Below are 16,705 nucleotides of genomic sequence, written 5' to 3' on the forward strand. Positions count from 1 at the left end.
GTGTACACATCACAGGCATACTGAAATGGTCCACCCACACAGATAGCATGGCAAAGAAGGCGCAGCAGCGCCTCTTCAACGTCAGGAAGCTGAAGAAATGTGGCTTGTCACCTAAAACACTCACAAACTTTTACAGATGCACAATCGAGAGCATCTTGTCGGGCTGTATCACCGCCTGGTAAGGCAACTGCACCACCTCAACCGCAAGCCTCTCCAGAGGGTAGTGCGGTCTGTACAACCCATCACCGGGGGCAAACTACCTGCCCTCCAGGACACCTACTGCATCCGATGTCACAGAAAGGCCAAAAAGATAATCAAGGACAACAACCACCCGAGCCACTGCCTGTTCACCCCGCTATCATCCAGAAGGCGAGGTCAGTACAGGTGCATCAAAGCTGGGGCGGAGAGACTGAAAATCATATTTTATCTCAAGGCCATCAGACTGTTAAACAGCCATCACTAACATAGAGAGGCTACTGCCAACATACAGACTCAAATCTTTGGCCTCTTAAATAAATTGACTTAATAAAGGTATCACTAAACACTTTAAATAACACCACTTTAGTAATGTTTACATATCCTTCATTACTCATCTCATATGCATATACTGTATTCTATACCATCTACTGCACCTTGCCTATGCCGCTCGGTCATCGCTCATCCATATATTTATATGTACATATTCTTATTCATCCCTTTACATTTGTGTGTATAAGGTAGTTGTTGTGAATTTGTTAGATTACTTGTTAGATATTACTGCACTGTCGGAACTAGAAGCACAAGCATTTTGCTACACTCGCATTAACATCTGCTAACCATGTGTATGTGACCAATACATTTGATTTGATTTGATTTTGATTTGATTTAACGGCAAAAAGTAATTTGACAAAAGCTGGATGCCTTCTGTCCATGAGCCGGCAGAACTCAGGGTGAAATAGTCCATTATAAATATGAACCAGTCCGTGGGTGATTAATGACACTTGTTTCTACTATTTATGATACAAACGTGGATTATATTAATACATGATTTATCGATTATGAATTATTATTTGGCTTTATGGATTAATTTACATATTTGGAGGCCTTTTTTGTAAACAATGTGGCCTCATTAACCTGGGCACAGTGGCCAAGCAAAACCCCCTTCCATCCCCATTTGCTTTGCAACTTTGAAGCTTCTCACATATTTTGCTGCTGCTGGACCAACCTGCTGAAGCAAGATAGAATGACAGCGATGAGCTGAGCAACCCATGACAGCTCGAACCACCCAGTTTATAATTCCAGCTCACAATGCCCCTTGATGATGTGAGGCCTGAAGCAGTTGCCTCTTCTGCCTAATAGTAAGTCTGCCACTACTTCCAAGCCCAATGATCAGAAAAACACCCAAGATGACTCTGTCCCAGTGGGAGTACGATTCATGGAGAAAGTGTATCCATACCTTTTAGCATCCATTTGTGGTAAGAATGAGTTGGATTCTGTCAATTTGGTCAAAGTATCCAGAGGTGGATTTTTTTTGGTGCACTGCGTGTTTCAAGACTCGGGACGAAAGCGGTGTCCTGCTTTTTGCTCTCTGGAGCAGAGTGCCGCTTAAAGCAGTGATAACTGGGTTGTGGTCGAGTGTTAAGGTGGATCAATTGAAGTTGGGAATCCTTGGTGTCTGTGATGCACGTTGCTTGGTGTGACGCAGACCCGGTGGTGAGCACGAGACTGACGAGACTGTCTGTCCTTCTGAGTTTTGGTGCAGTGTTTCCCGGCTAAAATCATGTTAGGGTATTTAAGTTATCCTGTAAGAGCTTTTGTTCCAAACCCACTAAGGTGTTTCAGGTGCCAAGTTTATGATCATATTGCAGCAGTATGTAGAAGGGAGATTCAGAGGTTTGAGAAGTGCGCAGGAGGGCATGGGGCAAAAGTGTGTTGTTTTGGTGAAAGAATTGGAGAGTTTCAATTGTGGGGGTGGCCATGTTGCTGGGGATCAGAAATGTTCTGTGGAAGTGAGACAGATTGAAGTTTCCAGGGCGAAAGCAGTGCAGTAAGTGTAATATGCAGAGGAACTGAGGAACTGAGGAACTCAGTCCAGCTTTCAACTTACTCTTGAAAGTTGTAATAGTAGAATGACATTTTTTTTATTGGCTAGTGCATCATCAGCGTTCCTCTTGTCATGTCAGTGATTGGGTACCTTAGAGGGCTATTTATTCAGTATATTTCTATATTCAGTGCAGTGTTCTTTATACAGTATGGTGCACGCCACAGGATTAATCCCAGGTCAGTGCTCCAAGTCAGGACCAAAGTTGTTGCTATTTTTCAAATGACCACAAGAGAACAGCATAAAACTTGTAGAGCAAAGCCCGTTGATACGTCCCTGCTATCTATTCTTTGATAATATAACATGAAACATTACAATAAAAGAGTTTACAGGATAGATTAATAAACTGCTTATTTGTGAAGGTAACATGTACTTTCCCCAAGCCATTCAAAATCATTGCATAGAAATGTTTTTAATGCAATATTTATATATATAACTCACATAACCACATTTATGGTGTCACCCAACATTTCTATTCCCCAGAGTTTTGTGATGACCCATAGAGAAATAACTCCCCTGTCCAGGTAACAAACCACTGTCAATCAGTCCATGAATCCTCATACCACATCCATCCTGTGCCCTTGTCATAGACATAACATTTAAGTTGTAACTCCAGGTAAATCTACTGTCCTGTAGATCTGATGTGGTAATGTTGGTTAGTTGGCACATTTGGTTTGATAACATAAATAGTAGCAGGTCTGGAAAACCCATCCCTCTCTTTCCCCTGGTATGCAGTGGTTGAAAAACCCATTGTCTAGTCATGTTCACACCAACACAATGTATCTGTGTGTTATTTCTTTTCCTGATATTGTAGGCAGGTCAGTGTTGCTCTCCGGTGACACAAGGGCCTGGCTTGTACTTCCTGACAATCATAAAATGTATCACTGGAATGATATAAAGTTTTATGTTCCTGTGTTCCAGCCAGTGGAGACTGGTAAGGGAAGGACAGCTCATAATAATGGCTGGAATGGAGTTTCATTTTCATTTCCTTTTTCATTTCACCTTTATTTAACCAGGTAGGCTAGTTGAGAACAAGTTCTCATTTGCAACTGCGACCTGGCCAAGATAAAGCATAGCAGTGTGAACAGACAACACAGAGTTACACATGGAGTAAACAATTAACAAGTCAATAACACAGTAGAAAAAAAAGAGAGTTTACATTGTGTGCAAAAGGCATGAGGAGGTAGGCGAATAATTACAATTTAGCAAATTAACACTGGAGTGATAAATTATCAGATCATGTACAGGTAGAGATATTGGTGTGCAAAAGAGCAGAAAAGTAAATAAATAAAAACAGTATGGGGATGAGGTAGGTAAAATTGGGTGGGCTATTTACAGTGCCTTGTGAAAGTATTCGGCCCCCTTGAACTTTGCGACCTTTTGCCACATTTCAGGCTTCGAACATAAAGATATAAAACTGTATTTTTTTGTGAAGAATCAACAACAAGTGGGACACAATCATGAAGTGGAACAACATTTATTGGATATTTCAAACTTTTTTAACAAATCAAAAACTGAAAAATTGGGCGTGCAAAATTATTTAGCCCCTTTACTTTCAGTGCAGCAAACTCTCTCCAGAAGTTCAGTGAGGATCTCTGAATGATCCAATGTTGACCTAAATGACTAATGATGATAAATACAATCCACCTGTGTGTAATCAAGTCTCCGTATAAATGCACCTGCACTGTGATAGTCTCAGAGGTCCGTTAAAAGCGCAGAGAGGATCATGAAGAACAAGGAACACACCAGGCAGGTCCGAGATACTGTTGTGAAGAAGTTTAATGCCGGATTTGGATACAAAAAGATTTCCCAAGCTTTAAACATCCCAAGGAGCACTGTGCAAGCGATAATATTGAAATGGAAGGAGTATCAGACCACTGCAAATCTACCAAGACCTGGCCGTCCCTCTAAACTTTCAGCTCATACAAGGAGAAGACTGATCAGAGATGCAGCCAAGAGGCCCATGATCACTCTGGATGAACTGCAGAGATCTACAGCTGAGGTGGGAGACTCTGTCCATAGGACAACAATCAGTCGTATATTGCACAAATCTGGCCTTTATGGAAGAGTGGCAAGAAGAAAGCCATTTCTTAAAGATATCCATAAAAAGTGTAGTTTAAAGTTTGCCACAAGCCACCTGTGAGACACACCAAACATGTGGAAGAAGGTGCTCTGGTCAGATGAAACCAAAATTGAACTTTTTGGCAACAATGCAAAACGTTATGTTTGGCGTAAAAGCAACACAGCTGAACACACCATCCCCACTGTCAAACATGGTGGTGGCAGCATCATGGTTTGGGCCTGCTTTTCTTCAGCAGGGACAGGGAAGATGGTTAAAATTGATGGGAAGATGGATGGAGCCAAATACAGGACCATTCTGGAAGAAAACCTGATGGAGTCTGCAAAAGACCTGAGACTGGGACGGAGATTTGTCTTCCAACAAGACAATGATCCAAAACATAAAGCAAAATCTACAATGGAATGGTTCAAAAATAAACATATCCAGGTGTTAGAATGGCCAAGTCAAAGTCCAGACCTGAATCCAATCGAGAATCTGTGGAAAGAACTGAAAACTGCTGTTCACAAATGCTCTCCATCCAACCTCACTGAGCTTGAGCTGTTTTGCAAGGAGGAATGGGAAAACATTTCAGTCTCTCGATGTGCAAAACTGATAGAGACACACCCCAAGCGACTTACAGCTGTAATCGCAGCAAAAGGTGGCGCTACAAAGTATTAACTTAAGGGGGCTGAATAATTTTGCACGCCCAATTTTTCTGTTTTTGATTTGTTAAAAAAGTTTGAAATATCCAATAAATGTCGTTCCACTTCATGATTGTGTCCCACTTGTTGTTGATTCTTCACAAAAAAATACAGTTTTATATCTTTATGTTTGAAGCCTGAAATGTGGCAAAAGGTCGCAAAGTTCAAGGGGGCCGAATACTTTCGCAAGGCACTGTACTGATAGACTATGTACAGCTGCAGCGATCGGTTAGCTGCTCAGATAGCAGATGTTTGAAGTTGGTGAGGGAGATAAAAGTCTCCAACTTCAGCGATTTTTGCAATTCGTTCCAGTAACAGGCAGCAGAAAACTGGAACGAAAGGCGGCCAAATGAGGTGTTGGCTTTAGGGATGATCAGTGAGATACACCTGCTGGAGCGCGTGCTACGGGTGGGTGTTGCCATTGTGACCAGTGAACTGAGATAAGGCAGAGCTTTACCTAGCATGGACTTGTAGATGACCTGGAGTCAGTGGGTCTGGCGACGAATATGTAGCAAGGGCCAGCCGACTAGAGCATACAGGTCGCAGTGGTGGGTGGTATAAAGTGCTTTAGTAACAAAACGGATGGCACTGTGATAAACTGCATCCAGTTTGCTGAGTAGAGTGTTGGAAGCTATTTTGTAGATGACATCGCCGAAGTCGAGGATCGGTAGGATAGTCAGTTTTACTAGGGTAAGTTTGGCGGCGTGAGTGAAGGAGGCTTTGTTGCGGAATAGAAAGCCGACTCTAGATTTGATTTTAGATTGGAGATGTTTGATATGAGTCTGGAAGGAGAGTTTACAGTCTAGCCAGACACCTAGGTACTTATAGATGTCCACATATTCAAGGTCAGAACCATCCAGGGTGGTGATGCTAGTCGGCGTGCGGGTGCAGGCAGCGAACGGTTGAAAAGCATGCATTTGGTTTTACTAGCGTTTAAGAGCAGTTGGAGGCCACGGAAGGAGTGTTGTATGGCATTGAAGCTCGTTTGGAGGTTAGATAGCACAGTGTCCAAGGACGGGCCGGAAGTATACAGAATGGTGTCGTCTGCGTAGAGGTGGATCAGGGAATCGCCCGCAGCAAGAGCAACATCATTGATATATACAGAGAAAAGAGTCGGCCCGAGAATTGAACCCTGTGGCACCCCCATAGAGACTGCCAGAGGACCGGACAGCATGCCCTCCGATTTGACACACTGAACTCTGTCTGCAAAGTAGTTGGTGAACCAGGCAAGGCAGTCATCAGAAAAACCGAGGCTACTGAGTCTGCCGATAAGAATATGGTGATTGACAGAGTTGAAAGCCTTGGCAAGGTTGATGAAGACGGCTGCACAGTACTGTCTTTTATCGATGGCGGTTATGATATCGTTTAGTACCTTGAGCGTGGCTGAGGTGCACCCGTGACCGGCTCGGAAACCAGATTGCACAGCGGAGAAGGTACGGTGGGATTCGAGATGGTCAGTGACCTGTTTGTTGACTTGGCTTTCGAAGACCTTAGATAGGCAGGGCAGGATGAACATAGGTCTGTAACAGTTTGGGTCCAGGGTGTCTCCCCCTTTGAAGAGCGGGATGACTGCGGCAGCTTTCCAATCCTTGGGGATCTCAGACGATATGAGAGGTTGAACAGGCTGGTAATAGGGGTTGCGACAATGGCGGCGGATAGTTTCAGAAATAGAGGGTCCAGATTGTCAAGCCCAGCTGATTTGTACGGGTCCAGGTTTTGCAGCTCTTTCAGAACATCTGCTATCTGGATTTGGGTAAAGGAGAACCTGGAGAGGCTTGGGCGAGTAGCTGCGGGGGGGAGGGGGGGGGGGGGCGGAGCTGTTGGCCGAGGTTGGAGTAGCCAGGAGGAAGGCATGGCCAGCCGTTGAGAAATGCTTGTTGAAGTTTTCGATAATCATGGATTTATCGGTGGTGACCGTGTTACCTAGCCTCAGTGCAGTGGGCAGCTGGGAGGAGGTGCTCTTGTTCTCCATGGACTTCACAGTGTCCCAGAACCTTTTGGAGTTGGAGCTACAGGATGCAAATTTCTGCTTGAAGAAGCTGGCCTTAGCTTTCCTGACTGACTGCGTGTATTGGTTCCTGACTTCCCTGAACAGTTGCATATCGCGGGGACTATTCGATGCTATTGCAGTCCGCCACAGGATGTTTTTGTGCTGGTCGAGGGCAGTCAGGTCTGGAGTGAACCAGGGGCTATATCTGTTCTTAGTTCTGCATTTTTTGAACGGAGCATGCTTATCTAAAATGGTGAGGAAGTTACTTTTAAAGAATGACCAGGCATCCTCAACTGACAGGATGAGGTCAATGTCCTTCCAGGATACCCGGCCAGGTCGATTAGAAAGGCCTGCTCACAGAAGTGTTTTAGGGAGCGTTTGACAGTGATGAGGGGTGGTCGTTTGACTGCGGATCCGTAGCGGATACAGGCAATGAGGCAGTGATCGCTGAGATCCTGGTTGAAGACAGCGGAGGTGTATTTGGAGGGCCAGTTGGTCAGGATGACGTCTATGAGGGTGCCCTTGTTTACAGATTTAGGGTTGTACCTGGTGGGTTCCTTGATGATTTGTGTGAGATTGAGGGCATCTAGCTTAGATTGTAGGACTGCCGGGGTGTTAAGCATATCCCAGTTTAGGTCACCTAACAGAATAAACTCTGAAGCGAGATGGGGGCGATCAATTCACAAATGGTGTCCAGGGCACAGCTGGGAGCTGAGTCAATGGAATTGTATCAAACGTGGTTTCCGTGTGGTTGATACCATTCCATTGCGTATTCCAGCCATTACTATGAGCTGTCCTCCCCTCAGCAGTCTCCACTGGTCCCAGCGTAGTGTTTTAATTCAATAATATGGCGGTGTGGTATATGACCAATAGGTGGGGTATATGACCAATATACCACGGTTAAGGGTTGTTCTTATGTACGACACAACACGGAGGGCCTGGACACAGCCCTTAGCCGTGGTATATTGGCCATATACCACAAACTCCCGAAGTACCTTAATGCTATTATAAGCTGGTTACCAATGCAATTAGAGCAGTAAAAATCTACGTTTTGTCATACCCGTGGTATACGGTCTGATATACCACGTCTGCCAGCCAATCAGCATTCAGGGCTCGACCCACCCAGTTTATAATTCTAGTTATGTAAGGCTCAGCATGTTAAGTCCAGAGATAGGGATGAGGCAGAGGGCAGGGCATGAGATCTACATTTTTATACAACTATAAATAATAGGGATCAGCCTTAATGATATGAGGTTGTTCTAGCAAGTGCTCATCGGGGTTCCATTTCAATTCCAGTCAAGTTAATCAAATCCATGGCCTGTGTGGTCCAGCGGTTACAGCGACTGACCCTGGCACGCCGCACACGTATGCCAGAGTCGGAATGGGTTTGAATCCGTCCCACTACCCTTTGACTCACCCTCTCCCATCTTTCCAACACTTTACAATCTCTTCAATAAATAAATAAATTACGAAAGGAGTGCGTCTGCACCACTCCTCAAAAAATACCTTTAGAAAGTAATCCAAACTCTAATTCCAAATGTTCCTAATTGAAAAGCATTATAGAGAATAGGAATTGGAATTTCAGTCTACTTCCTGAATTGACTAGAATTTCAGTGGTGCTCGTGCATTTTACCTGGTCTTGCAAGTGACAAAATGATCTTTCCTTTTAAGACTGCATAATATGTAAATGATCAATTATTCAAGGGTTTTTCTGTGGGTAGTACACACAACGTATTGCCAAAAGTTCAACTTTCCCTGCACAGGGACTCCAAATCTTCAATGAATGACTAATACAGTATAGATAAACTTCCTCCTTGACCTCACTGTTACAGTACATAAAGCTTTACACTCTTCTCAGAAACCATCACTCACGCCACTCCCTGCTCCCCAGCTTCATTGGTTTGGTCATGGTCCGATACATGGGAAAGATTATATAGCCTTCACAGATACACTAAAATAACAGAAACAATATTAGCAAAGGTAACAATGCTTAAGTGAAGTGGTGAATCAGTTGACTCATAAGAACTCTAATCTTATTCAATATGCACAGGATGTTCAACCGCTTGATACAATATGTCAATTCTTTGGGTAACTTTATGAATGCACATTGTATTTGCCATTTTCTAAGCATCTTTTTCTTTCTGAATAAATGTTTATTCTAATCAACAAACATTCTGACATTTCCTGGTCATTAATCTTATCGGGATCTGTATTGTTTTTGTTTCAGTGGCGTGTGATTCACATTTGAGGATTAGAAATCAGAGCTAGCTGGCAGTCACTGTTACACTTTCTCAGGTGTGGTTGCCTGGATGAGGTAAGGAACATTCTGCATGTGACCATTCTGCAGGATGTGAATGAAAAGAAAAATATTCCTGTTTCCTCAACTTCAACAAAAAGCATTTATGAGGATCATTGAGAGGTAAATGTCCCGCTTTGACTACACCTATGAATGTTTGACACACACACACACACACACACACACACACACACACACACACACACACACACACACATTTCATGGGCAATACCCCTCTATTGTTATTATGTCTTGGTTTAGTATATTTCATATAAACACATTTACTGGAGACTAAGGAGTCACAAAGTGCTATAAACATGTACTGTTATTTCACATTGGGTTACAAATACAATAAGATTAAATACATTCACCTACAGTAAAATATGTATTATGTTAATACACTATACAGTTTACAGCAAAAGTGGGTGGTGAAGTATCCAATGCCATTTTTTAAAATCATGTGTAAAAATCCACATAATATAATATATATATAATAATAATAAAAATAATGTAACATACGATAATAATAAATAATATAATATATGCCGTTTAGCTGATGCTTGTAAGCGACTTACAGTCATGTGTGCTGACATTTTACATAATGGGTGGTCCCGGGAATCGAACCCACAATCAGAGCATTGCGAGAGCCAGCCACATGCCTGATACAAACACAACCAAAGGCCTGCACACACAGTTTCCATATGTCAAAGCCCCCCCATTACCTACCTCCTCATTATCATATTCTCTACCAGTACCAAAAAACTAAGATGGCAACAAAGCTGGTATAGACATTTTTTTCTATTTCTGCAGATTTCCAACACGTTTTGATAGTAAAGTAAAGGCCCTCAGAATACTGTGCTATTCTGTATGGCCATATTGAAAGAGAAAAAAAACATTCCGAGTGACAATAAGAAAAGGTAAGTTAAGGTTCCAGGTCATGAACTGACTAGAGGAAAGGATTTCACCAAAGTGTTACTGGTATTTGAAAGTAGAATGCACGTGCCATGCATAAGCTTTTCTGGCAGGTCGCTGGTAAAACAGTGCTATGCACGGCTCCGGTTCCTCCTCAGCTATTGTCTGTTGTTGAGCAGAGATACTGATGCTTGGATAGATAACATGTCTGGTTGGAATAGAGCACGTTTTTTATTTTTTTTATCACCTTTATTTAACCAGGTAGGCTAGTTGAGAACAAGTTCTCATTTACAACTGCGACCTGGCCAAGATAAAGCAAAGCAGTGTGTACAGACAACAACACAGAGTTACAAATGGAGTAAACAATAAACAAGTCAATAACACAGTAGAAAAAAATAAAAAAACATACAGTACCAGTCAAAAGTTTGTACACACCTACTCATTCCAGGGTTTTCCTTTATTTTTACTATTTTCTACATATAAGAGTATATTATACAGTGCCTTGCGAAAGTATTCGACCCCCTTGAACTTTGTGACCTTTTGCCACATTTCAGGCTTCAAACATAAAGATATAAAACTGTATTTTTTTGTGAAGAATCAACAACAAGTGGGACACAATCATGAAGTGGAACGACATTTATTGAATATTTCAAACTTTTTTAACAAATCAAAAACTGAAAAATTGGGCGTGCAAAATTATTCAGCCCCTTTACTTTCAGTGCAGCAAACTCTCTCCAGAAGTTCAGTGAGGATCTCTGAATGATCCAATGTTGACCTAAATGACTAATGATGTTAAATACAATCCACCTGTGTGTAATCAAGTCTCCGTATAAATGCACCTGCACTGTGATAGTCTCAGAGGTCCGTTAAAAGCACAGAGAGCATCATGAAGAACAAGGAACACACCAGGCAGGTCCGAGATACTGTTGATACATGTGGAAGAAGGTGCTCTGGTCAGATGAAACCAAAATTGAACTTTTTGGCAACAATGCAAAACGTTATGTTTGGCGTAAAAGCAACACACCATCCCCACTGTCAAACATGGTGGTGGCAGCATCATGGTTTGGGCCTGCTTTTCTTCAGCAGGGACAGGGAAGATGGTTAAAATTGATGGGAAGATGGATGGAGCCAAATACAGGACCATTCTGGAAGAAAACCTGATGGAGTCTGCAAAAGACCTGAGACTGGGACGGAGATTTGTCTTCCAACAAGACAATGATCTAAAACATAAAGCAAAATCTACAATGGAATGGTTCAAAAATAAACATATCCAGGTGTTAGAATGGCCAAGTCAAAGTCCAGACCTGAATCCAATCGAGAATCTGTGGAAATCTGAAAACTGCTGTTCACAAATGCTCTCCATCCAACCTCACTGAGCTCGAGCTGTTTTGCAAGGAGGAATGGGAAAAAATGTCAGTCTCTCGATGTGCAAAACTGATAGAGACATACCCCAAGCGACTTACAGCTGTAATCGCAGCAAAAGGTGACGCTACAAAGTATTAACTTAAGGGGGCTGAATAATTTTGCACTCCCAATTTTTCAGTTTTTGATTTGTTACATTTTTTTGAAATATCCAATAAATGTCGTTCCACTTCATGATTGTGTCCCACTTGTTGTTGATTCTTCACAAAAAAATACAGTTTTATATCTTTATGTTTGAAGCCTGAAATGTGGCAAAAGGTCGCAAAGTTCAAGGGGGCCGAATACTTTCGCAAGGCACTGTATATAATATAGGATAATAGTAATAGAATAATAGTAGAATAATAATAATATAATAGTAAGGAAGACATCAAAACAATTAAATAACACATATGGAATCATGCAGTGAAAAAGTGTATGTACGTGCGTGCTTACAGGATTGCGTACCTGCATACAGAATGTGCATGCATATGATGTGCTCATGCACGTGTTTGTCCTGTAAGACAGTGTGCAAATCCTCCTAGAAACAGACAGTTACCCGCTTGTGTCCTGTGTCCCGTGTCTAGCCCAGCAAGGCACATGTGGCTCTGCTCCAGGTGTTTCACCAAAGTGTTCTTGGTAGAATGACAGGTCGCTGGCATGTCAGTCCAAGTGCCATGCCCAGCTCGGGTTCCTTCTCAACTATTGTCTCTTGTTGAGCAGAGATGCTGATGCTTGCATAGATAACGTGTCTGGTTGGAACAGGGTAAATGTTGAGGCCGTCTGCTCTCTTTTCAGGTCCTTACTACTGAATAGTGTCTGTTCCAGGTGCGTAGGAGTCAAAATAAGAATACTGGAGGCAATGGTGACCTGCACACTGTCGAAAAAAGGAATAAATACAAAACTGAGGCTTAAATGCAAAACAAATGTGTTTATTTGAACATCATGGTGCCCAAAAAATGCATATATAAAAATTTAAAACAAAAAATTTACTTTTCGGCCTCAGGCCATCTTCAGTCCATCCTCAGCATCCGGTTGGAACAGGGCACATAGCTACAATATTCACTGCCAAACACACATTTATATATACAGTACATCAACTACATAGACCAGGAATAGATTTTGTCTATTTAAAATACTTTTTGCATTGCACTCTGTTTTAAAAAGAAACGGATGTTAGATATTTCCTGCCATTTTGTCTGTAGGTGCCCCAAGTAAAATCCATATCCTCTGACCTCTGACCTATAGCGCCAGTTCTTATCTGCGAACATTGTGTGAAAGTTCATGGGAACAGCCTAGGGGAACATCTTTCTAATTAAATGCTGGTCATTACTAATTTCACATTCCCTAACAGTAACATTTGTAAAATATTGACATGAGAAATACATTCTAAATATGAATTAGTACCTGAAATTATTCCACACGGGGATGTAGCATCAGCTTAAGTCAGTTGTAATGAATAAGCTGGTGAGCTCTATAGTCCCTTATAGGAATTCCTAGACATTACAAATCAAACTATGCACAAACAGACATCAATATAGCACACTGATCGTATTATCACATTCAGAAAAAAGTATAGCATAATTAGCATATTGCTTGCTGGTAAACATTATGATGCTGTATCATTATTTAGTTACTCAGTGGAGGCTGCTGAGGGGAGGACGGCAAATGGAACAGCATCAAATACCTGGAAAAGATGTGTTTGATGTATTGATACTATTCCATCTATTGCACTCCAGACATTTCCACTAGCCTGTTCTCCCCAATTAAGGTGCCACCAACCTCGTGTGATGGCACGAAGACCCATTTAATTCTAACCCAGTCTCAGATAAAGACTTAAAACACTACACTGTCCCCATAAAAAATGTGTCAACTTAAACTATTTTTTTGTTGCATGGGCTGCGTCTCAATCCACTGCATCTGTGGATGTCGCCCTTCCGCATCTCTGGTGAAAGGTGGCAGAGCTAGAGTGGTGTTTGTTATTGAGAAAATCGGTCTTCGGCCTACAAACTATTCTCAGTTTTGCTCTACCACCCCCACAAGCTTCACCTGTTTCAAATGTACTGCTCGACCATACAGATACTTGTATGTGTGTGGTACATAGATTAGGTAGTCATTAAAAAAATATTTGTAAACACTATTATTGCACACTGTCACGGCAGATTTCCTCCTCTTCCTCTGAAGAGGTGAAACAAGGATCAGACCAATATGCAGCATGGTAGGTGTCCATGGTTTTTTATAAGAAAAACTAAACATGAACACAAATACAAAATAATACAGTGAACTGGCAATGAAACAGTCCCATGTGGCACAAACTCTGACACAGGAAACAATCACCCACCAAAATACCCAAAGACCATGGCTGCCTAAATATGGTTCCCAATCAGAGACAACGATAAACACCTGCCTCTGATTGAGAACCAATCTAGGCAACCATAGACTTACATAAACACATAGAATGAACACAACCCCATAAATCTACAAAAACCCCTAGACAGTACAAACACCCTAGATGAGACAAAAACCATACACCACCCATGTCACACCCTGGCCTAACCAAAATAATAAAGAAAACAAAGATAACTAAGGCCAGGGCGTGGCACACACAGAGTCCATAACACAGGGGTTGAATACGTATTGACTCAAGATACTTCAGGTTTTCATTTTTTATTAATCTGTACAAATTTTGAAAAAGTTATTTCATTTTGACATTATATGGTATTGTGTGTAGGCCATAAAATCTCTATTTAATCAATTTAAAATTCATGCTGTAACACAACAAAATGTGGAAAAAGTCAAGGGATGTGAATACTTTTTAGGGACTGTATATCACCTAAGTGTTCAGATTTTAAACATTAGTGTTTACTTTCCCATTGTCCTGTTTAGTGTGCATTTCGTCATTAGAAATTGACATGACTTTTATTCTTATGATCTTTAGGAATGTCTGTCACCTTACCTATATTTCAGCACAACTGGAAAGGACATTTGATTCAAGAAATATTTTCAATCGCATGGTGTTATTGCTCCTCGACTGTGTTGAGTTCATTTCCATGAACTCTCTCAAAGTGAAAAATATGTGGGAGGGGCCAAATTATCATATTTCCCAGAATGCTTTGTTGTAGGGAGATTTTTTAAATAGTTTTGTTTTAATATTTATGTTTCCTCATGCACAATGATTGATGAATTGATCTTATAAATGTATCTAAAATAATCCAATCTGTGAGGGGTTGGACTTATCGCACCTATTACTTGTTGTTACAGTTTAGATGATTTAGGTAGTTTTACCACAGCAGTCATCCCGAGTGCAGGTTGTGGGGGATAAAATATTTCAAGTCATGGATATTCTCCCTCTGGCTGGATTCAGATAGGAATTACCAATAACTTCACAAACCACTATATTGTGACTTGCAGGTCTGATTTGGCCCATGATACAATATTTTCAGACCACAATGTTGAGAATAACTAGGCCATAACTAAAGGCCTTATGAAATGTCTAATATGTGGTCATAGAGGGGTACTTTTAATGTAAACACATTCACTTAGGCAGTCACTTGGTGAAGGCTTCAGGAATGGAAGGAATTAAAAGCAACATCCACGTAAAAAAAACACTGTCATAGGTGGGTATCTCTGAATAAACATGTTCATGTGTTTAAAAAGTATAACAGGCAGCGAATAAACATGTTCTGGTGTTTACAATCTAAACGCTGTGACACGTTTTCATTGAAATTCTAAATGCCTTGACGCGTTTAAAGTTACACTATGCAGAAATCGCTCCGTCATTTTCTGGTTGCTAAAACTCTAACAATTTGCCTAATTTCAGTTTATGTGACAAAATAAGAGAGTATAATGTAGAGAATCATTGTACCATCTAAATCTTTGTGAAATATGGTTTCCATAACCAAAAATGTTGTTGTTTCAGCTGCTTGAAGCTGGTGTACAAAACTGAAAGTAAAAATAAGAAATCTACCCCTTCTTCGTTATATATATATACAAAACTATTCTTCGTCCTGACCCATCCTGTCTCAGCCTCCAGTATTTATGCTGCAGTAGTTTATGTGTCGGGGGGCCAGTTTGTTATATCTGGAGTACTTCTCCTGTCCTATTCGGTGTCCTGTGTGAATCTAAGTGTGCGTTCTCTAATTCTCTCCTTCTCTCTTTCTTTCTCTCTCTCGGAGGACCTGAGCCCTAGGACCATGCCCCAGGAATACCTGACATGATGACTCCTTGCTGTCCCCAGTCCACCTGACTGTGCTGCTGCTCCAGTTTCAACTGTTCTGCCTTATTATTATTTGACCATGCTGGTCATTTATGAACATTTGAACATCTTGGCCATGTTCTGTTATAATCTCCACCCGGCACAGCCAGAAGAGGACTGGCCATCCCACATAGCCTGGTTCCTCTCTAGGTTTCTTCCTAGGTTTTGGCCTTTCTAGGGAGTTTTTCTTAGCCACCGTGCTTCTACACCTGCACTGCTTGCTGTTTGGGGTTTTAGGCTGGGTTTCTGTACAGCACTTTGAGATATCAGCTGATGTACAAAGGGCTATATAAATAAATTTGATTTGATTTGATTTGATATATATAACTCATATTTTTTTGTGAAATTGGTCGGGTCCCCCAAAAAGTTACATATTGCCACTTTAAAAAGTGTTACAGAAAATGTTCAGTTATGTGTTCAGATCCTCAACACTTGGTTTTACAGCGTGTGTGCATGCATGTGCACACACGTTATGTTGTCCCAATAAGACAGCGAGCAAATCCTCCCAGAAACAGCCAGTCATCCCCCTCGTGTCCCGTGTCCAGCCCAGCGAGGCACATGTGGTTCTTCTCCAGGTGTTTGTTGACATCCACTCAGGTCCTGATAGAGCTGACCTTTACTGACGGAGTCTGGGGGAGGGGTCCTGGCACCCCTTCAGACGCTCCCAAAGCCTGCACCCCTCAGATCCAACCCCCTATCACCACCCTCACTTTGAAGAGACACCTGGGACTGTCTCCCCCATCCAGTCATGACGGGGGAAATTAGAACCGGATGACAGGTGTGGAGGGATTGCACATGCAGCAGGAGTTTTATTAGGAGTCAGATAAACAGAGCCAGGGCCAGAGGTCCGTGGCAGCCAGGGGAAACAAAACAATTTGGCCCAGTTAGGAAGGTACAAATGGGGAAGGTTGGTATTAGTAGATTATTAAATCAAATCAAAATCTAATTTGATTTGTCACATGCGCCAAATACCTTACCGTACCGTAGACCTTACCGTGAAATGCTTACTTACAA

The sequence above is a fragment of the Oncorhynchus mykiss genome, chromosome 20 (genome assembly GCF_057628025.1).
Source record: "Oncorhynchus mykiss isolate SJ-2025 chromosome 20, ASM5762802v1, whole genome shotgun sequence".
In the NCBI taxonomy this organism is placed as follows: Eukaryota; Metazoa; Chordata; class Actinopteri; order Salmoniformes; family Salmonidae; genus Oncorhynchus; species Oncorhynchus mykiss.